The 25,918-nt window shown below is 42.7% G+C and overlaps 1 protein-coding gene across 1 annotated transcript in view; it reads left to right on the forward strand.

Annotated features, from left to right (window-relative positions):
• Nucleotides 1–989: 989 nt before the first annotated feature.
• The window catches only part of LOC136882032 (ras-related and estrogen-regulated growth inhibitor), a 252,515-nt gene continuing 227,586 nt past the window's right edge, over nt 990–25,918 (forward strand). The window contains exon 1 of the mRNA XM_067154536.2: nt 990–1,540. The gene's annotated coding sequence lies outside the window, so the exon portion shown is untranslated. The remainder of the gene's footprint in view (nt 1,541–25,918) is intronic.

The raw sequence follows: 25,918 nt of genomic DNA on the forward strand, positions 1-25,918 counted from the left end.
TGCCACTTTTCAAATTTTGTGGCAGAGTCGGGAATCGAACCCGGCACTCCAGGGGTGGCAACTAATCACACTACAGTACGGAGACAGACTTTCTAGGTTGTTGATCTCGAAAATGACCCTAGTTGCTGTTGGGCTTGGTAAAGGCTTTTCCCCTGTTACTTTGAAAAGTTAGTCCGAGTTTCTAAATTCCACTAGTAGGCCACGTTCCGACACCGGATTTCACCTCGGACTCACAGGTCGCCCATGGGTGCAATAGAAAGACCTCCACCAGACTTCTGCGGAGGAGACATGCCATCACATCACCGTCGAAGAAAGATAAAACCAGTTAAATGATTTGTATATATTTTGTTTACGTTACACGCGATGAATTTTGTCTCTTCTGTAGCTATCACCAGCCAGAAATTGTAATGAACTATCAGTCGTGTCCTTTATTTCACCCACAATCAAACTTGTGTCGAGCTCAATATCTCATGCGTCTCCACCCGTACTTTTAAATTTGAATACAGTATTCCACGAGAATTAACATCCCTCTGTTTGTTTAGTATATTAACTGAAGATTACAGGTTGGATAACTTGGTATTCATTTGCCTGAATGTGTGGGATGCTCTTACTTTAACAAAAGAAACGTCAGCGCGAGATTTGGCCCTTTGAAGCAAAACTTTGTACATCACTGTTGATATGCATACGTTGCACTAGACTATTATCTCGCCTAACCTTCACAATATACCTATGTTCGACTTTTTGTGACCGTATCGGCGAGCTGTTACCAAGCACATGTTCTAATAGAATAGTTTCTAATTAGTTTAGGGTCAAAAATTCCCTGATTCAAAGAACAGCGGTTAAAGAAATAAAACAACAAAGAGATGGAAGAGCGTAGTTAAAAAGAGAAAAGCCTGCTGGACGCCACGCGAGATCCCATGCCTGCAGTGCTGGCCTCTAAAAAGCAAGCGACAAGCAGGAGAACGCTTCAGTTGGAGAACAGCTCTTCATGTGAGTAGGTGGCTGAGCTTAGTGCTGAGAATCCGTAACGTGAAGTCGCGTGTTCCTTGTTTTGAGTTTGCACGTGGTGTTTTGTTTTGTCGTCACACGTTCATAGCCAATTCAGGAACGCGCAATAGTAAACCTTTCAAGGCTGTGAGTCCAGACGTGCAAAACAATGCCTTTCTTATCTCTCTATTCCTTTTCACATAAACTGATTTAATGTCGTTATAGTTTAAAAAACAAACACTTTTTATTGCTCGTATTTTAATTGTTTCTAGTGGTAGAACGATCAACAGCGAGAATAAAGGAACTCAGTAGTGGTGTGGCACGATAATAATTGCTTTGATATTTTCCGTGCGAAAGACAGGTGCAATTTTGCGGTGTTGTTCATTTGAATAGCCTGAGGTCTTTAACTGTTCGAAGGCTGTTTACCTGTGATTGAAGTTAAGTTTCCAGTGTTTTTAGTGCTCTGTTGCGATGTGATGCCCTGTGGAGAACGCCTCGTCGTGCTGTGCTGTAGTACGAAGACAGCAGCTGGTATCTGAGAGAACTGCTCCAGGCAAGTAAAGTGTTCTACTCTACAGCGACCTAGGGGAAGGTTTCTGGAGCAATTGCTTCCCGAATCCTCCTCCTACTGGCCGGCTTCTTTTCTCTTACATGCCCATCTTTTACTTTCGATCGAGTTGAATGCTTTTGACCGGAGTTCTTCCTGCTTTTTAAATGGTATTTATTTTAACAAGAAACCTGCATGTTTTAAGGTAGAATTTCTTACCTTCATATCTTTGAAACTGTGTTGCAAAACTACCAAATTGTGCTCGCCTTTTAATATCAAGTATCTATCTCCGTTAATGCAAGAAAAGGTATGCAAAATAGCAGCAAATCGCATTTCAAAATTCGAATTTCTGCTGGATCTTCAGGTACAATATTATTTAATCAATATTTCTGTCATTTTGGCGAAAAAATGTGTATGGCTGAAATTGAAAGGTTTGGGTTTCTTCTTTCCTGTCACGAAGTTATTCCGTTGAATTCAAACAATTTATCATTTTAGTAATGCTTTGCCAGTCTGTAGACAGCAGAAATGGGCGTGGCGTCTGCATTGCTTTTATTTCCCCGCCAATTATAATTTTACAGAGGTACTATTCTCATTTTTCTGCTTTAATATTCTCCCAAATGTAACACAATTTGTATGGTATATGAATCGCAGCTATATAAGGAAACCTGTGAATGGAATATTTGATTGCAGATTTTTTCAAGTAGTAAGGATTTTTAAATCCAAAACTTTAGAACACAAAAAATACACAAACTTTAGTACAATATATCTTTTTATGTAAATTATGTACGGAAAAATCAATGCCTCTCAGCGAGTCCTGGCATTGTTTCCAATTACTTGTGCCAGGCTCCTCATTTACATCTATCCTGTCCGACCTCCCTTGGTCAACTCCTGTTCTTTTCTGACCCCAATGGTGTTGGGTTGCGAATCCTAGGAAGTCTTTTATTTTCACGCCCTTCGTGGCCCTTGGCTTCTTTTGGCCGATATCTTCATTTTTAGAAGTGTCTGATCCCTTCCATTTTCTCTCTCTGATTAGTGTTATATAGAGGATGGTTGATTAGTTGTACTTCCTCTTAAAACAGTAATCACCGCCACCACCAATCAATACGCGGTGCTTTTTAGAGAAGTATTACCTACCTTAGCCGGCCCCGTGGTGTAGGGGTAGCGTGCCTGCCTCTTACCCGGAGGCCACGGGTTCGATTCCCGGCCAGGTCAGGGATTTTTACCTGGACCTGAGAGCTGGTTGGAGATCCACTCAGCCTACGTGATTAGAATTGAGGAGCTATCTGACGGTGAGATAGCGGCCCCGGTCTAGAAAGCCAAGAATAACGGCCGAGAGGATTCGTCGTGCTGACCACACGACACCTCGTAATCTGCAGGCCTTCGGGCTGAGCAGCGGTCGGTTGGTAGGCCAAGGCCCTTCAAGGGCTGTAGTGCCATGGGGTTTGGTTTGGTTTTTATTACCTATCCTATTCCAAATTTCATTAATATCTTAATAAAATTTCAGAGAAAAAATTTATTTAAAACTTTCAAAAATATATTCGAATAAACTTTTTCTGGAAAAACTATTAATTATATATGAAATACATTTTATTGATATTCCAACATTTATTTAGGTAACATTACCACAACGTTTCGTGAAAATCCCTGCATTAGGTAAAAAATATCTATTTATCTCCAGTTGTACACCACCTTGGTCAGGATAGAACTGGAATACGCGAGCGTGGTGTGGAGACCGCATGGGTATCAACTTGAAAGGGTGCACAAGAAATAATTTTACATTTTAGAAAGAACATGTCATTATCCACAAATGGTTTCGAACAATGAGCGTTTGTTAAATTTAGAAATGAACAGTTTAGAGAATCGAAGGCCGTAAAGTGCATGTATTAAATAATAAATTCGCAAATTGATAATACTGCTAGCGTTTTCCTCCTGAATTTCCATTTGCCGCGCGCAAATTCAAGATTTCTTGTAACATTTCCAAATAAAAAAGCTAGTACATCTGCCCTTCAAAATACACCACTTTACAGACTGTCTAGTATCTACAACATTGCATCTCGGAAAAACAATGCTCTTGATTTCAGTACAAACCTGACAGTAGTTTTTAAAAGAATTCGCGGCTATCATTGACAGATAACAATTATGATAAAACACTGTGTTCTCAGTATATTAAACTATATTGGAACAAAGTCATGTAAGGGAAGCCCGCAATAACAGGAGAGACAGGACTAGATTGATTAGATTAGATTTAATTAAGTTAGGCTAGGTAATATTCTTTTTCTTTCTTTCTTAATTTGTTTACCCTCCAGAGTTGGTTTTTCCCTCGGACTCAGCGAGGGATCCCACCTCTACCGCCTCAAGGGCAGTGTCCTGGAGCGTGAGACATTGGGTCGGGAAGTACAACTGGGGAAGAGGACCAATACATCGCCCAACTGGCCTCACCTGCTGTGCTGAACGGGTGCCTTGTAAGCGGGGGGTGTGAGATTGGAAGGGATAGACAAGGAAGAGGGAAGGAAGTGGCTTGGCCTTAAGTTAGGTACCATCCCGGCATTTGCCTGGAGCAGAAATGGGAAACCACGGAAAACCACTGTCCGACTCGTTGGCTGAATGGTCAGGGTACTGGCCTTCGGCTCAGAGGGTCCCGGGTTCGATTCCCGGCCGGGTCGGGGATTTAAAACTTCATTGGTTAATTCCAATGGCCCGGGGGCTGGGTGTTTGTGCTATCCCCCAACATCCCTGCAACTCACACAGCACACATAACACTATCCTCCACCACAATTACACGCAGTTACCTCACATGGCAGATGACGCCCACCCTCATGGGAGGGTCTGCCTTACAAGGGCTGCACTCGGCTAGAAGTAGCCTCACGGTTTAAAAAACGGAAAACCACTTCGAGGATGGCTGAGGTGGGTATCGAGGCCCACCCCCACCCCTCTCTACTCAGTTGACCTCCAGATTTTGAGTGGACCCCATTCCAGCCCTATCATTTTTCACATTTCGTGGCAGAACCGGGAATCGAAACCGGGGCGCAGCTAATTACATTAACCACTACAGAGGCGGACCTTCGTAGTATTAAGTCATAATTATTTGTAATTTCACTCTATATCACAAAAAATGCTGCTGTAATTTCGGTGAAAATCCTGTAGCAAGCAATAAATAAATTAATAATTCCTTTTATGCAAGTTAATACCGCATTTAAGCGAATAATCCCCGCACCCTAACTTTAGGAATGCTGATTTTGAAAAAATTGCCAACATTGACTCAAATAAAACTCGCACCCCAATTTTTTGCCTCAATTTTTTAAAGAAGTATGCGGGTATTATTCGCGTAAATACGGTAATACAATAAAGTGTATCCAAACCTAATTATTTTCTGTTAAAGTGGACCCCCCACCCAAAAAAAATCTTGGGAGTTTGATAGTGTCCTAGTACTTAAAGTTTAGGGAAAATATACTGTTAGCAAGTTTTCCTTGAAGATTTTAGACAATTTAATAAGTGTACTGAGCTTTAATGGTTCCCGAGAGAAGCGTTCCTTTCTCCATCTGACAGCTCAATGGAAGGGACAATTTTGCCGTCACTTTAAATACACTTGCGTTGCAGCAGCATACTGATTCAGGAAAGCTTACTCTATTTAAAAGAGTGGAACTCAAAAATGATTTTTCAATTTCCTTTACATTTACTGGATGTTTGAGGTGTATGTATTGTGGCAGGCAATTCGGTTTTCTGACACGGAACTGAACATGATTTAAATAAATGGTGGGGATTTGACCGATGAGGAATGTGAAGGGTGAGGTCAAGATTGTAACCAATACTCGAAAGTTGAAAATCCTGTCTTTATATACCTATTAGGATAGTCGCCCTGATTCTAACATCGCGGGCCGGACTGCCAAGGGAAGTGGCACATCTACATACCTACACCTGCCTTGACATTACCGGATGTTTTCTAAAGCGACTTTACGTTATTTGAATCTGGATGATAATTGTAGGTCCACCTTTGTGGTGTAGTGGTTAGTGTGATTAGCTGCCACCCCCCGAGGCCCGGGTACGATTCCCGGCTCTGCCATGAAATTTGAAAACTGGTACGAGGGCTGGAACGGGGTCCACCCAGCCTCGAGAGGTCGAATGAGTAAAGGAGTGTTCGATTCCCACTTCATCCATCCTCGAAGTGTTTTTTCCGTGGTTTACAACTTCTCCTCCAGGCAAACGCCGGGATGGTACCTAACTTAAGGCCACGGTCCTTGCCTATCCCTTCTAATCTTCCCATCCCCCCCACACAAGGCCCCTGTTCAGCATAGCAGGTGAGGTCGCCTGGCGAGGTACTGGTCCTCTTTCCCAGTTTTATCCCCGATCCAAAGTCTCACGCTCCAAGACACTACACTTGAGTTAGTAGAGGTGGGATCCCTCGCTGAGTCTGAGGAAGAAAACAACCCTGGGGGGGGGGGGGGTAAACAGATCAAGAAAGAATGATAATTGTAAATTAGATAATTAGTTGCTATACGCATTTTAATTACTGCCCTAATCTACGTTATCACGACCTGCTATTATTGGGCGACATTTTTAATTACTCTGTGTGTTCAATCAATCAATCAATCAATCAATCAACCAATCGATCAATCAATCAATCAATCAATCAATCAATCAATCAATCAATCAATCAGTTGCCACTGATGTGTATTTAGAGCTGTCACTCAGGTAGCAGGTTCCCTATTAGTTATTTTCAAAAAATTTGGAAATTTACCGAACATTTCCCTTCATAAATTATTCGTTTTCCTCTCCTACCCGTTTCCCCATATCTATAATGTCGCACATGGGAATTTGGCCTTGTTTTACGGCCGGATGCCCTTCCTGACGCCAACCCTATGTGGAGGGATGTAATCACTATTGCGTGATTCTGTGGTGTATTGCTTTAATATGAAGAGTGTTGGGACAAACACCCAGTCCTAGAGCCTAAAGAATTCATTAGACGCAATTAAAATCACCGGTCCGGCCGGGAATCGAAGCCGGAATCCTCTGAATTCAAGAATTAAACGCTGACCATTCAGTATCGATAAATTCTTTATTTATTTATTTGATTTATTGTTCAACAGGCATTTCTGCCCACATTTCCTACAATTCTTATTTCTAATTTTATAAATAATTTACAATAAAATTAAAAATATGAAACCTAATAATATACTTATGAACTATGGACAGTGGTAAGTGTTTGTTCCAATCCCTGTTTCTTTCTTTCTATAAATGAGTATTTGAATTCCAACTTAATCATCATATTCTGATCTTTCCTACTATTGTGGTGTTAGTCTTGTAGCTTGAGGAGGTGATGGATTTGGAACCTCGCCGTAGGCAATCCTGTAGATAAATTTCCTGGTTTTCACTTCTTCGCACCAAACAATTTCTGTGGTAGTACATTACTAAAAGCCACGGTTATCCCACAGCTACCTGTGTTAAGTGTGACCTACACGATCCGCCATACCGTGCGTGAACTAACTTTGTAATGGGGAAGTTTGGCCGACTTGACACTCTAGCTGCCAGAACTATGCATGAACTCATATGCGCTACGGATTGCTCTATCGAACATTTCCACATCAAACTCTGTGTGTTTCCGTAGTTTGACGAAATGATCAATGTGAGGCAATGTTCGAGGGAATGTTTATCAGAATTCTGTGTGTTTCCGTAGTTTGACGAAATGGTCGGAGGAATGTTTAAGAAGAGTTCTTTGAACTGTATGGGAGTAATACAGCTTGTGAAAAGTGAAAAGCAAGGAATGCACGGGCACAGAAAAGAAGAATGACCTTAACGGAACTGTAGAGAACAGGCAGCGGGCTGATCTGACGACCAGTAAAGACCTGACTTAATGCCATACATACATACATACATACATACATACATACATACATACATACATACATACATACATACATACATACATACATACATACATACATACATACATACATACATACATACATACATACATACATACATACATCTTCATTATTGACTAATTATGCCTCACTGAATTAACGATGCTTCTCCACAGTCCTCTGTTCGTGACTAGTTCTCTGACCTTGTTTAGTTCATATCAAGAAGTTATCAAAAATTGAGTCTAATTATCGTCCGCCTTGCTGTCCCACTACTTCTTTAACTCTCAATGGAAGACCCCATTATTCTCCTAGGTAACCTAGCCTCCTCCATTCGTCTCACGTAACCCCACCACCGAACCCAGTTTATGCGTACAGCTTCATCCATCGAATTCATTTCTAAATTACCATTTATATCGTCATTCATTCCGAGTACCTTCCCGCCATTGTTCCCATCTGTTTGTGCCAGTTATCATTCTGGCTACCTGCATGCCTATTATTTCAAACTTTTGAATAGAATATTCTGACTCCACCCAGCTTTCACTCTTTGCAGCAAAGTTGGTCTGAAAACAGATTGTCTGTTAGGTCATCAGCCCAGAGGCTGGTTGGATCCTCAAATAGCATCACCAAGTTATAGGGAAACCACACAAACCAATGGCAGTACCAAAATGAGGCGTATTAGGCAAGATGAGGAGTGAGGTAGTTTACCATTGCTTTCCTCACTGGGCCAGACAGTGCTATTGTAGCACAACAAACCCTATGAACAACACCTTTCATGACACTCAGACGCACTGGTTGTGCTCTGAATGTCATTAATCAGTACCACCCATACCCCAGCAGTCTCCATATTGTCACAGTCATGGATGAGACTGGGACTTCAGTGGAAGCTACACTTTGCTTTGGCTTTTGCCAAGAGATGGATGCAAAAGTACTGTATCCGTCAAGAAATGACAGCATTTTCTCACTACATGCCGGAAATAATGTTTATAAAGTTGAGGGATAGGCCTGTATGATACATTTAGAACATAGGAACAGAAAACGAAATGTAGAAACTAGAAAGCCTCCTGATGTTCAAGCAATAAACAGTGGAGGTAGAGTAGGCACGATTTTATTCCGTTTTAATTCTAGTCTGCATCGCTTAGACGTTACAGTGATGACTTCGTAAACACAAGTTGGCAGGTTCAATCCTAGTTCAGTTCGTTGGTATTTCAAAGTGCTGAAATACCGACTCGAGAAGGAACTCCCGCAGGGCGAAATTCCGGCATCTCGGAAACGTAAAATAATTATTGTTCAGTGGGACGTACAGTAGTAGTATTATGTGGAAGTTTGATAAGAACGTGCGCACGAAACACATCTGAAAGCTCGGGATCCTTTTACATAGCAAAGCCGTCAGTCGATGTCAACTGTTTGGCAGCACATAAAAATGTCAAGGCCCCCGCTCACATGTTAGCTTACTCCTTGACCGTAGTGTTCAAAGTCGTTCATTACCAAATGTGTACACGGCCGTGCCTTCTCGTTTCTCGGAGAGGTCGCCGCCATATCAACTGCCTAATATTTTTCCTACGTATTTCTTTTTGATAGACTGTTTCCTAACTCTCTAATTCTGGAAATACCTGTAGCCTACTTGACTTCCACATGGATATATTTTTGAACTGGGGATCTGTCTAGAATTAATAATGTTATTGGCTTTACGTCTCAGTAACTACACTTTCACGGTTTCCGGAGACGCCATGGTGCCGTAATTTAGTCCCACGGGAGTTCTTTTACCTGCCAGTAAATCTACCGACATGAGGCTGACGTATTTCGGCACCACCGGCACCGAATAACTAGTATTATCGTGGACAGTTTGACATCCTCAATTTTCCGACAACACTGTCACCTTGGCAACCAGTGTACGTCATCTCTGTATAATAGGACAGGAAACAAACATAACCTCCGTGCAGTGGAGGAACTTAGTTAAATATGTCTCATGGCTGGAGCCTCCGTGGCTGAGGCGGCAGGGCGTCGGCCTCTCACCGCTGGGTTACGTGTTCAAATCCCGGTCACTCCATATGAGATTTGTGCTGGACAAAGGGGAGGCAAGAAAGGTTTTTCTCCGCCATCTTTCATTCCGGCAACACTCTCCACTATCATTTCATTTCATCTGTCAGTCATTAATCATTGGCCCAGACGAGTGCGACAGGTCTTGGGAGCCGGCACAATTCCTATCCTCGCCGCAAGATGGGGGCTTCATTCGTTCCATTCCTGACCCGGTCACTGGCTGTAAAACGGGTTGTAGGTTTTCATTTTCATGTCTTATGGCTGTGGGTCATCTGAAACATTTTCACAACGGAAGTTACCGTCACAAAATGTGTGACGGAAGTGTAATGCTTGCAACCATGCAGGTTGTCTGGTCATCCATCCATACCTTACATCACAGCCTGCACGGTTGCTAGGTAACATTGTCTGACCATCCATCCATACCTTACATCACAGCCTGCACGGTTGCTAGGTAACATTGTTTGGTCATCCATCCATACCTTACATCACAGCCTGCACGGTTGCTAGGTAACATTGTCTGACCATCCATCCATACCTTACATCACAGCCTGCACGGTTGCTAGGTAACAGTGTCTGGTCATCCATCCATACCTTACATCACAGCCTGCACGGTTGCTAGGTAACATTGCCTGGTCATCCATCCATACCTTACATCACAGCCTGCACGGTTGTTAGGTAACATTGTCTGGGCATCCATCCATACCTTACATCACAGACTGCACGGTTGCTGGGTAACATTGTCTGACCATCCATCCATATCTTACATCACAGACTGCACGGTCGCTAGGTAACACTGCCTGGCCATCCATCCATACCTTACATCACAGCCTGCACGGTTGCTAGGTAGCATTGTCTGGGCATCCATCCATACCTTACATCACAGCCTGCACGGTTGCTAGGTAACATTGTCTGGGCATCCATCCATACCTTACATCACAGACTGCACGGTTGCTAGGTAACATTGTCTGGGCATCCATCCATACCTTACATCACAGCCTGCACGGTTGCTAGGTAACAGTGTCTGGTCATCCATCCATACCTTACATCACAGCCTGCACGGTTGCTAGGTAACATTGTCTGACCATCCATCCATACCTTACATCACAGCCTGCACGGTTGCTAGGTAACAGTGTCTGGTCATCCATCCATACCTTACATCACAGCCTGCACGGTTGCTAGGTAACAATGTCTGCTCATCCATCCATCCATATCTTACATCACAGCCTGCACGGTTGCTAGGTTACCACTTCAGTCACACATTTTCGTATAACCCCCAGCCATTAGATGTCTTTATGCGAAGGGCCTATGAAAATATTTGAAGTTTCTCTGTAAAGTAGTTGAGTATCTTTACGTGCAAGTCCAGTTTGTCCTTCTGAAAGGAGATTAGAATATTTATATTAAATATGCTGTTAGGAACTCCCAATTGCTGGGGGTAGTAGAATACATCCACAATATCTCCTTCCTGTCGTAAGAGGCGACTAAAAGAGCACCTCAGGGGCTTGGATAAGCGAACACGGTTTTCTTAGCTGACAGTGAGCGTAGAATTTCTTCCATGTACTTACGTCAGGCTTCTCACTTTCATCTATCCTTTCCGACCTTCCACGGTCAATTCTTCTTATTTTCCGACTCCGGTGGTATTAGTATCGTGGTCTAGGGAGCCTTTCATTTTCATGCCTTTCGAGGTCCTAACTTTCGTTTTGCCGACACCCTCATTATCTGAAATGTCGAACCTCTGTTTAGTTCCTTCAAGTGTATGGGAAGCTGGATAACGGAGGACATGCAACGTGGACAAGGAATCACAGTCAGAGTAGAAATGACTAGAGAAGCAATTAGGAGGAAGAAGAGGCTGCTTTGTGAATGAAGAAGTGAGGAAACGTCAGGCGAAGTGCTTGGTATGGGGGAGAAACGTAGATGATGAGAGAAGAACTGAAGTATTTGAGATGTGGTGAAAAATGGAAAAGATCAATTGTATCGATAGAGTGAGTAATCATCAATCTGCGTCAAACTGTCTGGGAACTTCAGTTGAACGTACGGTGTGGAGAATGTATACGCCTGGCCGAGTTTGATGGTGCGTGCTGGTGAGACGAAACAAACCATTTATATCCCATACAGCTTCAATCGTGACGAAGGGAATACGAAAAAGGAGACATTACTTCCTTACGATAATATGTGGTGGGCCAATAGAAAGTGTGCGGAGCGAATGTTGGTGGCCCACATCGACAGTGAGGTCCAGTCGGATGTGGGGCAGTCTCGTTCTGCAAATTGAGAGGGCGGAATATTCAAAGAGAATAAGTATATATCCTCTCGTACACCTGTCTGCAGCCGACATTAGGGGCGCTCAGTTTGGAAGAGAGAGGAGAGGTTCCTCACTGGTCCTGTGACGTAACTAGGTTCTCGGAGGCTGCGCTGCTCAAGGTCGCAATGGAGCCCACTTTCAAAAAATTTTATCTCATTTCCCCACACAACACACAGCTTCCATTGTCCATGACTTGATTTGTAAATTCCCATCAACCACCATATCAGGCCTCTTCTTTCTCTTCTATTTATATTCCCTGCTATTATATTCATATCGTGTTAAAAGTAAAAAAATTAAAAATTAAAATTCAAGACCCTTACCATGTTTATCTCACAATAGTTTCCATATCCCAGCCTCTTTAAGGTACTTTTAACCTTACCTAACCAATATTGTGCCGCCAAACTGTCCCTGTCGTGTTGGACCACCTATCGTAGGTATTTCATTTCACTGGCTTGAATTCTACTCTCCTCCCTACTTGTTACTGTCCAGCTGTCAACCCCGTAAGTCTATCTTCTTCTTCTTTCTACCGCTTTTCCCCACATATGTAGCATCGTGGGTGCGAACTGCGTCGCCCATGTGTATTTGGTCCTGTTTTACGGCCGGGTGCCCTTCCTTACGCCAACCCTATATGGGCGGATGTAATGACTATTGCGTGTTTCTGTGGCGGTTGCCAGTGTGGTGAAGAGAAAAGTGTTGGATCATACACAAACACCCCGTCCCCGAGCAAGAAGAATTAATCAGAAGCGATTATTAAATCCCCGAACCGGCCGGGAATCGAAGCCAGGACCCTCTGAACCGAAGGGCAGTACGCTGACCATTCAGCCAACGATTGGGACCAGCCATGTAAGTCAGCATCATCTTTTTACAATTCCTTATTCCAGACAAGGTTTCTTACACTCTGGTAGAGTACATTGCTCTTGCTAATCTCAATGTCCAGCCTTGCATTGTGCATTCACTCACTCCCTTGGTATTTGAAACAGTTATGTACTGTATACGTAATATTTGGTTTTACAAATTCGACCGTGGGTCCCCTAGCTGAGTCTGGCTCCTCACGTTCATCTTAACTGTGCGACCCGCGTTGGTCAACTCTTGTTCGTTTCCGACGGCCTTAGGTTCGAACCCTAGGGAGTCTTTCATCTTCGCGTCCTTCGTGTCACTTTTTTTGTTGTTCTTTTGTTGACAACTCCATTGTTCGAAGTGTCGGAGCTCTTGCACTTTCCCTTCGATTAGTATTACCATAGGATGGTTGGAGCAAGGACAAAGAGTGGCTGAAGAACAATGCATAGTAATTGTAAGATGAACGGATTGTGCTTACATGATATTGCATGAAGTTACATAAGAGCTGTAGGTACAAATGCAGTGAGGCACATCAAGCATTTACTTGAGGTCCATAGGGGTGGCCCTTGAAGATCATGATAGGGTTCTTGAGGCCAGTTATGGCGATGTTGTACCTAAAAGAAATCTTTACTCGCCGGAATTTAATGTAATATCGAATAGGTAGTAAATATCAGTGAAATATATAATTAAACATGTAATATTAATAAAATATACAGTAGTATTAATGCATTCAATTTACAAAAATGTTGGTTTGTTCCTTTTATTATGAGTTATGCGTGCCAAAAGCCTGGATTAAATTCCAAATCTCTCCACACTGCTCATATGGAGTGAGGGCATATGACTCTGTTGATGGTGACTGGTCATTCGGCCTTCAGCAGACCCCCTTTGTGTTACTGGACAGAAGTAGGCTACGTGCCGGTACCGGGTTTCACCCTCTCCATTCCTACTATCATATATCACCGTCATTCACTCCTCTGCTGAGGTTGACGTCAGGAAGAGCATCCGGTCATAAAACCCACCACAAAAGATAAATCTCTCCTCATACCGCCGTAGAGAAACGGGATAACCGTGCGAGTTGGTCGTGCGGTCAAGGGCGCACAGCTCTGAGCTCGCATCCGGGAGGTACTGGGTTCGAAACCCACTGTCGGTAGCCCTGAAGATGGTTTTCCGTGGTTTCCCATTTTCACACCAGGCAAATGCTGGGGCTGTGCCTTAATTAAGACTACGGCCGCCTCCTTTCCATTCCTAGGCCATTCCTGTCTCAACGTCGCCATAAGACCTGTCTGTGTCTGTGAGACGTAAAGCAAAATAGCAACAACAAACGAGAAACGGGACAAGGGTTGGACAAACAAAGATGGTTATGATATGAGAAAATCTTCCATGTTTTACGACAAAACGCCTAGTCTTTCTTTCTTAATCTGTTTACCTTCCAGGGTTGGTTTTTCCCTCGGACTCAGCGAGGGATCCCACCTCTACCGCTTCAAGGGCAGTGTCCTGGGGCGTGATACATTGGGTCGGGGGATACAACTGGGGAGAATGGCCAGTACCCCGCCTAGGCGGCCTCACCTGCTATGCCGAACAGGCGCCTTGGTGGGGGATGGGAATATTGGAAGGGATAGACAAGGAAGAGGGAAGGAAGCGGTCGTCGCCTTAAGTTAAGTACCATCCCGGCATTTGCCTGGAGGAGAAGTAGGAAACCACGGAAAACCACTTCCAGGATGGCTGAAGTGGGAATCGAACCCACCTCTACTCAGCTGACCTCCCGAGGCTGAGTAGACCCCGTTCCAGCCCTCGTTCCACTTTTCAAATTTCGTAGCAGAGCCGTGAATCGAACCCGGGCCTCCGGGGGTGGCAGCTAAGGCCACGGCCGCTTCCTTCCCTCTTCCTTGTCTGTCCCTTCCAATCTCCCCATTCCCCCGCAAGGGCCCTGTTCAGCATAGCAGGTGAGGCCGCCTGGGCGAGGTACTGGTCATCCTCCCCAGTACTATCCCCTGACCCAATGTCTCACGCTCCAGGACACTGCGCTTGAGGCGGTAGAGGTGGGATCCCTCGCTGAGTCCGAGGGAAAAACCAGCCCTGGAGGGTAAACAGATTAAGAAAGAAAGAAAGAAAGAAAGAAAGAAAGAAAGAAAGAAAGAAAGAAAGAAAGAAAGAAATACTAATGGCGACTCCCATAATTTCAAGTGGCAACGCTCGCTATTCCTCACGCGTAGATCCTTCAAGATATTTCCAAGTCAGCGAGTTAATTAAATATTAATGTTTTCCGTAGATAATTAATGTATCGTACCGAATATTTAAAGACATAGTCCAGCTCCATGGCTAAATGGTTAGCATGCTGGCCTTTGGTCACAGGGGTCCCGGGTTCGATTCCCGGCAGGGTCGGCAATTTTAACCATCATTGGTTAATTTCGCTGGCATGGGGGCTGGGCGTATGTGTCGTCTTCATCATCATTTCATCCTCATCACGACGCGCAGGTCGCCTGCTGGTGTCAAATCAAAAGACCTGCAGCTGGCGAGTCGAACATGTCCTCGGACACTCCCGGCACTAAAAGCCATATGGCATTTCATTTTTTTAAAGACTTATTTTTTACAATCCACGTCATAGTCTAAACGTACACATCTCATTTTGTTGATCGACAATAAAATATTGTAGCACTAGTCGTTAAATATCTAGTTTTATTCATATCCTGTGAGCTTCACTTATAATACAATAAAAGAGGACCAAACGTATCAGCTGCTAGGCCGAAGCGGTAAAGGCGTACTCGGTTCGCCCCGAAGGATGTGGGTTTGAATCCCCGCCAGGAAGTCGTAAAATTTAAGAAATGAGATTTCCACTTGCGGAGGTGCATATGGCCTTGAGGTTCACTCAGCCTACACCAAAAATGAGTACCAGGTTAATTCCTGGGGGCAAAGGCTGCCGGGCGTAGAGCTAACCACTTCACCCCACCAATTGCCGAGGTTACGAATAGTGAAAGCCTTTACCTTCCATCACTTCAAGGGCCTCCAAAGGCCTGTACGGAGATGTCTTTGCTTTTAAACGTATCGTAGCCGGACTGAGGCGCTGGCCTTTTGACTCCAACTTGGCAGGTTCCTGGCACAGTCCGGTGGTATTTGAAGGTGCTCAGACACGGTAGATTTACTGGCACGTAAAAGAACTCCTACGGGGCTGAATTCCGGCACCTCAGCGTCTCCGAAAACCGTAAAAGTAGTTAATGGGACGTAAAGCCAAGAACATTATTATTATTATTATTATTATTATTATTAAAGAGGAACATAAATCCATACCTGATCAAGGGCTGGCTCTTTTCACATACACAACAGTGACAAAATAAGGAGTTTCCCTTAAAAAGAGGGGCACATCGGAGGATATACATGATGGGAGATTGGACATGTCCCTTATTGCACCCGGCAACGCTAATCATAAGAAACGAGCCAATCTCCATTGTACAATGTTGATGAACGAAATCTTACAAGTGCTGAAGGGACTCCGATCCTAGATAATGGTGACGTAAAGAGGTCGTGTCACAATGCACGTATTGGGGACGCCCTCCACTTTGCATTCAGCCGCGCGCTCATCGAAGACGGCCCTTACGGGACAGCGGAAGTGTTGTGTTGTCTAGGTCCTCCAAACTGAGAGAGTCCTCGTTCGTGTCGCCGCCAAAACGAGCTCATACCATTGCGTCCACTTTCTTGTGCGAGGCCTCCCGTCTTCAGCTTCTGTCTCAGCGGTGTCAGCTTTGTGAAGTCTTTCATTATGTCGCCTTTCTTTTTACATAAATATGTCTTACAGCTCCGGGTCATCGGAAAATGTGTGTGAGAAATAGTGTATCTAACAAAATGTGTGACGGAAGTGTAACCTAGCAACAGAACCTTGAGAGCTGCACAGGCTGTATGTCATGGCCATCTATGAGTACTACACATCACAACCTGCACGGCTGCTAGGTAACATAAAAACCAAACCAAACCCCTTGGCACTACAGCCCTTGAAGGGCTTTGGCCTACCAAGCGACCGCTGCTCAGCCTGAAGGCCTGCAGATTACGAGGTGTCGTGTGGTCAGCACGACGCTTCCTCTCGGCCGTTATTCTTGGCGTTCTAGACCGGGGCCGCCATCTCACCGTCAGATAGCTTGCTAGGTAACATAGCGTTATATATTTTATTGAGAGGCATACGTATGACCATTTGTTTTTCCCGAAGCGAAATTTCATATAACTTTTTATTCGTCGAAAGGTACTCTCTATCGGTGGAGGATAGGGTACGTCAGGGATGGTGATGAATTGATGATAATTATTATCTTTTTAAAGATTTGCTTTATATCGCATAGACAGGTGTTATGGCGACGATGGGATGGGAAAGGGCTAGAAGTGGGAAGGAACGACCGTATTTAAGGTACAGCCCCAGCATTTGTCTCATATTTTATTCATATCAGAAGCAATACATCATATAAATCATTAGTTAAGAATGAGAAATAATTAGATAGGCCTGACTGGTAAAAACATGGGCCTACTAGAGGTATATTCAAAGTAACAATCATATCATATCGGACCAGAATTTAGTGAGATCTCAACCATTTGGTGTGGTCTTCACTAAATCTTGCATGGTGCAAACGAGAGGGCAGGTGTTGCAATTAAGGAGGTGCGCCATGGTTGGTTCTTCTCCGCGGGCACAGAGGGTTGACTCTTTAGATAGACCCCACTTCTTCATATTGTTCTTAGATCGACCGACCCCAGACCGCAGCCTGTATAGACTCTTCCATGCAGACCACGACTCTTCAAAACCGGCGGGAAGAGTTTCAGATGGATCCATCCATCCATTGAGATGAAGGTTTCTGGATCTGCAAGAAGTTAGTCTTGATGATTGAGGTGACTCCGAAAGGCATTCAGTAGAATGAAGAAAACTTCTCCTCGATTTCAATCGTTGTTGAGCAGATTGATAATCATGTAATGGATGTGTTTGGGAAATGTCTACTCTAGATTTTTCATGTTTGGCAGCTACTTCACGTCTAATATATGGGGAAGCAATGCCAGCCAAGCAATATACCTTATCATAAGGTGTAGTTATAAGCCGACAAGTTTCATTTAAAGCAATATGTGTTTGGCATGACATGATCTATACCAAACAGGGCATGCATATTCTGCTGCAGAGTAGCTCAGTGCTAAAGTAGTAGTTCTCATTGCTTGAGCTTGCATTCCCCAGCTGGTACCGCATAACTTGCGAAGAATGGAATTTCGCGTAGATACTTTGCGTTTCGTGTTAAGACAATGTTGTTCATACGTGAGTGCATGATCCAGAGTTACTCCTATGTATTTAGGTGTTGAGCAATGATCCAAGAGAGCACCTTCCCAGAAAATCTTCAGTTTTGTTCTTGCCTGCATATTTTTCAAGTGAAAAGCGCAAACTTGCGTCTTTGAGGTGTTAGGCTTTAGATGGTTTTCTCTGTAGTATGGACTCATTTCATCTAAGGCTTCGATTAGTCTCCGTTCAGCACTTTCAAACTGATCACCCTGGGTGACAATAGCTCGATCACCTGCATAAATGAAGCTTTTTGATCCTTTTGGCAAGGGTTGATCATTCGTATAAATATTAAATAATATTGGAGACAAAACACTACCTTGGGGTAGGCCATTCCTGAGGTTCTTCCAACGACTATGTCTCCCTTGGAAATCTACAAATAATCTTCGATTTTCAAGAAGACATTGAAGAAATTCAGTCAGCGTGTTGTCCTTTGTCATCTTATAAAGTTTACTCAACAGAATTTGGTGACTAACGGTGCCATAGGCTGCATATGGAAATAGGAAACCACGGAAAACCACCTTAAGGGTTCGAACCCACTCTCTCCCAAATGCGAGATGGCAACTACGTGACCCCAACTGAACAACCGTCCTCTGTTAACACTAATGGTGGTGGTGATTATTGTTTTAAGAGGAAGTACGACTGGACAACCCTCCTGTGTTAATACTACTAGAACGGAAAAGGGAAGAGGAACTGACAAGAGTAAGGGTAGTGCCACGACGGTCTGGAAAATGAAAGATTGCGTAAATCTCGTGAACCTAATAACGTTGGCTTTGGATGAGAACAGGTCAGACAAAGGAGGTCGGATTGGAAAGATAAAACTGACCAGCCCGGCGCAAGTAATTCGAAGTAATGCTAGCTTCAGCTGGAGGTCACCGTTGTCGCGAAATTGAGAACCCCTGGAGAGTCCCCCCTTTTAGTCGCCTTTCATGACTGGCAGGAGATATCGTGATTTATTCTCATTCCCTCTCCCACTGAAGGAAATATGATGGAGATATACGATTTTCCTAGCGAATTTGACTTGTTTGGCGTGTCGATGCCTACACTTGTTTCTCACTCCTTGTTAGACCTGTCTGGTCGCCCACAGAGCTCAGCCGCCCATGTCCGACCACTGGTGCAGTCATCTCGAGCACGCGTTTCACTTTCCTCTCGTCGGAACAAAGCATGGCAGCACAGACGTTCAAAGGTATCTCATTATTTATATAATTACATTTTTCTGCAAAATTTGAAAATTGACCAAACTTAATTTACCGGAATATCAATTTTTTTAAAGTAGGCTTACATTTTTACCAAAGGCAGAGTAGGCAGTGCCAAGTATAACTAATAATTATCAAGGAAAATGTTCGATAAATTTCCAAGATGTTTGGAAACGTTTAAGAAAAGTCTAGATAAACAATTGATAGGGAATCTGTCACCTTGGGGACGGCCCTGAATACTGTAGATCGATTAATTGATTGATTGATTGATTGATTGATTGATTGATTGATTGATTGAATATATTAAAATTCAAAAGCACATATACATCTTCATTAGGGGCTGTTGTGTCGTTCAGCGTTCAGTTTGCAAGGCTCTGTCAAATAACTAATCCTATATTTGTAAACAGCTCTGTGGCGTTCTTAATTTTCACACCTCTTGTAAGTAAAATTTGAGTCTAACCATCGACGCTTTCGTCTCCCTCTACATCTCTTACCTGCTATGATCGAGTACGTTATTCTTCTAGGTAACCTATCATCCTCCATTCGCCTCACAAACGTCCTCCACCATCGAAGCTGTTCGAGCCCGTATCTCCTGAATCCGAGGACGCTCCTGCTATTTTTCTCGCCTAATTCCACCCAGATTCCTGTACAGCAGAGATTATCTGAAAGTAGACGGATGTAAAAATAGTTTTGTCCGAGTATGAACTTCTTTCTTACAGAATACCATTCATCTCAACTGCGGGTTCACTGCACCTTGATTCAAACTTCACCTACCACCCTGAGATAATACACGTACTAAATACTTGAAGTAATTTAATATACACTAATTTGGTTATTAGGGACTATAGGCTAGCCCGCTTTAGTGTAATGTAGCGAGAGTAACATAAATTCCAGTTTTTTGGTAAATCTTCTATTGGCCATTCTACAGATGTGACCATAGAACTTCGGACGTACTTCATCAGCAAACTTATCTGTTGCTGTGTACAGGTCTGTAGTTTTTCTTTTAATCCATATGCCATTTCTATGAATGTGGCCTTATATTTTCGAAAGAATTTTTCGTTCTTGCTTTCCAATTGCTTCTGAGACATGTAATGCTTCCGGCAAAAGAACTGCCCTGTAATGACGAAGTTTCGCATTACGCAATGTCACTCTTTTATTGTAGTGATTCCTTGAATTTTGGTGGCTCTTTCTAAATTGGCTTTACTGTCCAATCTAGATGCTAGTACGAATTCTCCGAGATATTTGAAGGAAGACTCATATTAAATTATTCCGTATTTTGTCTGCAGTGGGGATCTCCTAATATACTGATGTACATTTTCCAAAAGAGTGCCTTTTCTCATACGATATTTGGAGGTCTGTCTTTGATGTTGTCTCATGTGACAGTTCTGTGGCATAGCCGATTTCTTTACTAGTCTTAGTAATGATAGGTGGATCATCAGCAAAAGCCAAGCACTTCAACTTGATTCTGTGTCCCTGAAGTCCCTAGGCTTACACCTTCCGATATTAATCTACGAGTATTATCATTTATTTACATCGATACAGCCAACTGAGGACTACGGTTACGCAAGTTACCTGCGTCTCTTACACTTATTTTGTTTACATTCCATTATTATTCGTTAATTATAATATTACTAGTAGTAAAAATTGTATAGACTATGTTTGTTTTTTTGTGACAGCTCATGTGACATTTGACAAGTAGTTTACCATTTCGTAGTGTCGGTACGTTTGTTTTTCAAACAGCTGAGGAGCGTAGAAGTTTCGCCCCGGGCGGTCTTCAGGTGTTAAAGATCACTTGTCTAGGTCGCACTCTATAAGGAGTGATGGATGTCAGTCAAGGTGAAACTCTCAATTCACTACTGTCGTTGAGATTTTTGTAGCACAACCTCATTCTGTCTCTCGTGTATCATTTCAGGAAGCCGCACACTGTTATACCCTGACCAATGTAACTACCCAATTGCCATTTCGGGGTCGTAATTATGCGTTTCCGGACTCACGTTGCCATACCCGCTTCTCTATACGAAGAATTCTGTTGCCGTTGAGTTTTGAGTAAAGAACAAAGTTGAATTAGAGGAGGAAGATATGGTTGAAGGGGAAACCATACTGAGAAGAGAGATTGAATCATCACTGAACGAGATGAAAAATAGAAAGGCAATTCGAATAGATGAGATTCCTGTTGAACTGTTAGAAGCGTTAAATAACGAAGGAAGAAAGGAGTTTATTGGATTATGTAATCAGTTATACATGACAGGAAAACGGCCAAAGGACTTTAGTGAGATCATCTTAATTCCTATGGAAAAGAAAAGGGACAGAAAAACATGTGAAGAACACAGGACATTGAGTCTAATTTTACATGCAGCCTAAATTTTACTGCGGACACTCAACAGAAGGATATATGGAAAGCTAAGTAACTTTATAGGTGAAGAGCAGTTTGATTTCAGGCGAGGAGTTGGAACAAGAGATTCTATTGGGCTACTGAGGGAGATAGGAGAGAAGTACATAGAGAAAAACAGGAAGGTTTATGCTGCATTTATTGATCTTGAGGAGGCTTATGACTGTGTCAGATGGAATAAATTGATAACAATGGAATTGATTGGAGGGATAGAAGGCTAATAAAGAATTTGTATTTAAGCCAGAGAGCAAGAGTGAGAATAGGAGATGAGATGAGTGAAGAAAATGAACTAGGAAGATCTGTAAGTCAGGGCTGCTCTTTATCACCCACAATGTCCAACATATCTCTCGAAGAAATAATCAATGAAAGTTTTAATGGAAAAATTTGTTTGTGTTGGAGTTAAGAGAGTAGATTTGCAGATGGTATGGTTGTGATGGGAGAAAGCGAATGTGAAATGATACAAATGTTAGAGAAGCTCAACGTGAAACTAGAAGAATATGGAATGAGAATTAATAAGAAGACCAAAAGTATGATAATTGGAGGAAGAGGTAGAAGTTGTCGTATTAGTATAGGGGAAGAAGAAATAGAGCAAGTCAGTAACTTCAAGTATTTGGGAAGTATGATCAGAGATGATATGTATTGCACAACAGAAATTAAAAAAAACAAACAGAATTGCCATGGAAAAAGAAGGCTTTAAGAGAAAATCGAAATTACTTTGTGGGCCACTAAACAAAGACTTGCTAAGTGTTATATTTGGAGCATAGCGTTCTATGGCGCAGAGACTTGGACATTGAGAAAGGAAGATGAGAGAAGATTGGAGGCACTATAGATGTGGGTATGGAGGAGAATAGCACAAGTGAAATGGGAAGACCGGGTAAGGAAAGAGCAGGTATTACGAAGAGTTGGAGAAGAACAAAGTATGTTGCAAATTATTAGAAGAGGAAAAATGAACCGGATCGGACATTGAGGAGGAACTGTTTACTGAAAGAAGGAATGGTGAAACGCAAATGAGGAAGATGAAGGGAAAGATTATCAAATGTTGGACAGTATCAAAGGAAAGAAATTTTCGGACATGACAAACTTGGCGCAGGACAGGAAGAGGTTCATCCCATGACAAGACCTGCCGTAAGGCAGAATATCTGGATGATGATGATGAGTAGAGAACTGGGATCACAGATAAGGCTTTTTGCAGATGATGCATGGAGTAATGAATGAGTTTTAGGATTGTGAGTAAATGACAAAAAGACTTCGAGAATGTTGTGAAATGATCAGCAGACAGTGGTGAAAAGCCGGTTTGTAAGTCCTCTCAGTTCTAATTACTGTGTTGATGGGGTGATGGTACTTCATGGGGATCTCTATAAGTACCTGAGTGTTATGTAGGGAAACACCTTCATTAATGGGGATGTAAATAAGGGTTACAGAGCCGTTCATAAGGTTATGAAGGTATTTAGGGGTTGTAGTAAGGATGTAAATGAGAGGGCGTGTACATCAGTATAATACCCCAATTAGAGTATGTATGGAGAAGCCTCCGGCAAAGCGCAGGCCTCTCACCAGTGGGTTCCATGATTTAAATCTTGGACACTTCATGTGAGATTTGTGTTGGACAAAGCGGAGGCGGGATGGGTTTTCACTGCCATCTTTCATTCCAGCACCACTCTCCAATATCATTTCATCTATTAGTCATTAATCATTGCTCCAGACGAAGGCAGTAGGCTTCGGTAATCGGCACAGTTCCTATTCGATTCCTGATCCGGTCGAATGACTGGAAACAGGCTGTAGATTTTCATTATCCAGTGTATGGGGCCCTCACCAAGATTACTTGATTGGAGAACTGGAAATGATCCAAAGAAATAAAGCGGCATGATTTATTCTGGGTGATTTCTGACAAACGAGTAAGGAGAAGAGCTCGTCGACTCAGCGGTATGTTCCGAGCTGTCTGTGGAGATATCACGTGGAGCGACATCAGTAGACCAATAAGTATGAATGGAGCTTAAGGGTAGAGACAATATTATAATATTTTATTTACATAGATGCTAGACAAATGAACGAATATATCTGCGTGTTTTTGCAGAACTGTTGTATGTCTGGTCAAGAGCCATGGCTGATCGTAGGAGACGTGAACACACAAGTAAGACATGAAAGTTCCTCGTACGAAGAGCACTTTCAACACTCATGTGGATGACTTGTTTAACTCTTGTGTTATGCGAGCGAGCACCCACTTGCGGAAGTAGTTGAGAAAGTATTTTTCGAACCCATTTTCCATGCGGTGAATATTGCACGTTAATGACATGCCCTAGTTTCAGCGCCATGTCAGTCTACTTGCGGATGGAGACGTTCGTTCCTAAGAGATTATATGATGTAAGGCACGATTAAGAATTAGGGCAACGAATTAAAGATTACCTTGGCCGTAAGGTTCGTCTGTTCCAAGAAAAATCTAGAGTTCTAGCCTTTCAGGCAAGCAACTCAGTGTTGAAAACACCCTACAGATATGCGCTACGAATTAGGTAAATAAAATATAATGAAGTATGAGAATATATTCTTTATTTATTCCTAAAAATTAAAATCCTTTTCTTAATCATGGTTATCCGGTCGATTAGATTAGCTGTGTGCCTTTTTCTACCACAACGAGCGCTAATGTGAGTCAATGGAGAGTTTCACTTAAGCCCTTATAACTACATTAAGTGTGGGCATTTTTCAAATAATTTAGGTCAGAAGTAGTTTTAGAAATTTTAATTTTTTAATTTTGATAGAGCTATCCACGACTAACAATTTTATACCCTTCCGAAATCCTTTCGCCCTTCAACTTCCGGCACAAGTAAAGAAAACAGATTGTAGATGACGTCACGTTAGTCACTAGGAGAATGTATTACAAAGCCTAATTTTTACCTGGTTTCACTGGAATGTCATCGATGTCTCTCAGTCTTCGCAGGGGGCTGTGACACGCCAGAGTGCGCCAGCAAATAAACTGGAAAAGAAACCACATTCCTCTTTGCGGTAATCAAATGATCATAAATATGTCTCTCGGTCATGGCCATCTATCAACGGCTGCTAATGTCAGGTGACATGTTAAAAGCGATTAGCATAGGTCTAGCAGCTTTATAGAAACACCGTAATATACGACAACCATCCACGAGAAATGTTCTGAACACGGCGAGCAATTAAAGTGATGTGAAGCAGTTACTCTTGCGTAACAATCATGTATCATTCGAGTAAAAACACGTATGTTCTTCATGAGAAAGCGAAAGAAGAAAGTTTTTCAGACATCGAAGGGAAGATATCTCAATGATCGTGGTCATACCACACTGCACATGTAAAACATAACCTAATTTGTATTCGGCTACATACTGTAGTTTCACTTCATATCAAGCTGCATGACAACATATACCGGTAATGTAATACCAAGAGTTGTATTATTATTATTATTATTATTATTATTATTATTATTATTATTATTATTATTATTATTGTACAGTGTTCTGTTTGCTTATTTCTTCTCCCAAAATCTCTTCATCTGGGCACTGAACATTTTCCTTCGTTCTTCAGTCCATGATTTATTGGTCCTGGTATTCCTTTCCTCAGCAAAATGATGGTTGTTGACTGTTTTATTTTGAACCGCAGTCGACCTTGAACAATTTCCTGTGAGATGCCAATTTCCTGAAGGTCTTTTTTCTATTTCACTAAGCCGGTTGTTCTTGACTTTCACCGAGCTCGATAGCTGCAGTCGCTTAAGTGCGGCCAGTATCCAGTACTCGGGAAATAGTACGTTCGAATCCCACTGTCGGCAGCCCTCAAGATGGTTTTCCGTGGATTCCCATTTTCACACCAGGCAAATGCCGGGGCTGTTCCTTAATTAAGGCCACGGCCGCTTCCTTCCACTTCCTAGGCCTTTCCTATCCCATCGTCGCCATAAGACCTATCTGTGTCGGTGCGACGCAAAAAAAAAAAAAAAAAAAAAAAAGCTTGAGAAGAGAGGAAGAGAGAGTTTGTTGATGGAAGTGTTCTAGGTGGGAAGAAAAGAGGACGAAAGAGGACAAAATGCGTAGATAACCTGAAAGAACGAAGTCACAAGAACACGAAAAGATAAAAAATGGAATAGGATACAGCACACTGGACCTGCAATTGAATAGAATACATGATGATGATGGTGATGATGATAATCGAAAGGTGTCAGCTACCATGGTGCAGGGCATCTGAAGTGATGCCATTTAGGTGGCCTGCGTAGCAGTTTCGACATTCCAACTGTGCTGTTATCTACCAACGAAAGTGGAATTTTATGGTTGAGTTTATTTTGTCTGGTAACAGTGAGAGATCTCTAACATGCCAACAATGACTTCGAGTGACAAGGTTTCGATCGTCCTTCAAAAATCAGCTTCCTCGGCCCACATTGAACCCGGGAACTTAGGTTCATAGGTCCGGAAATCTATCACTGGTCCACCGAGACAGCGTGATGATGATGATGATATTTTTGTATTCGTTATGCC

This window comes from Anabrus simplex, chromosome 10 (assembly GCF_040414725.1).
Source record: "Anabrus simplex isolate iqAnaSimp1 chromosome 10, ASM4041472v1, whole genome shotgun sequence".
NCBI lineage: Eukaryota > Metazoa > Arthropoda > Insecta > Orthoptera > Tettigoniidae > Anabrus > Anabrus simplex.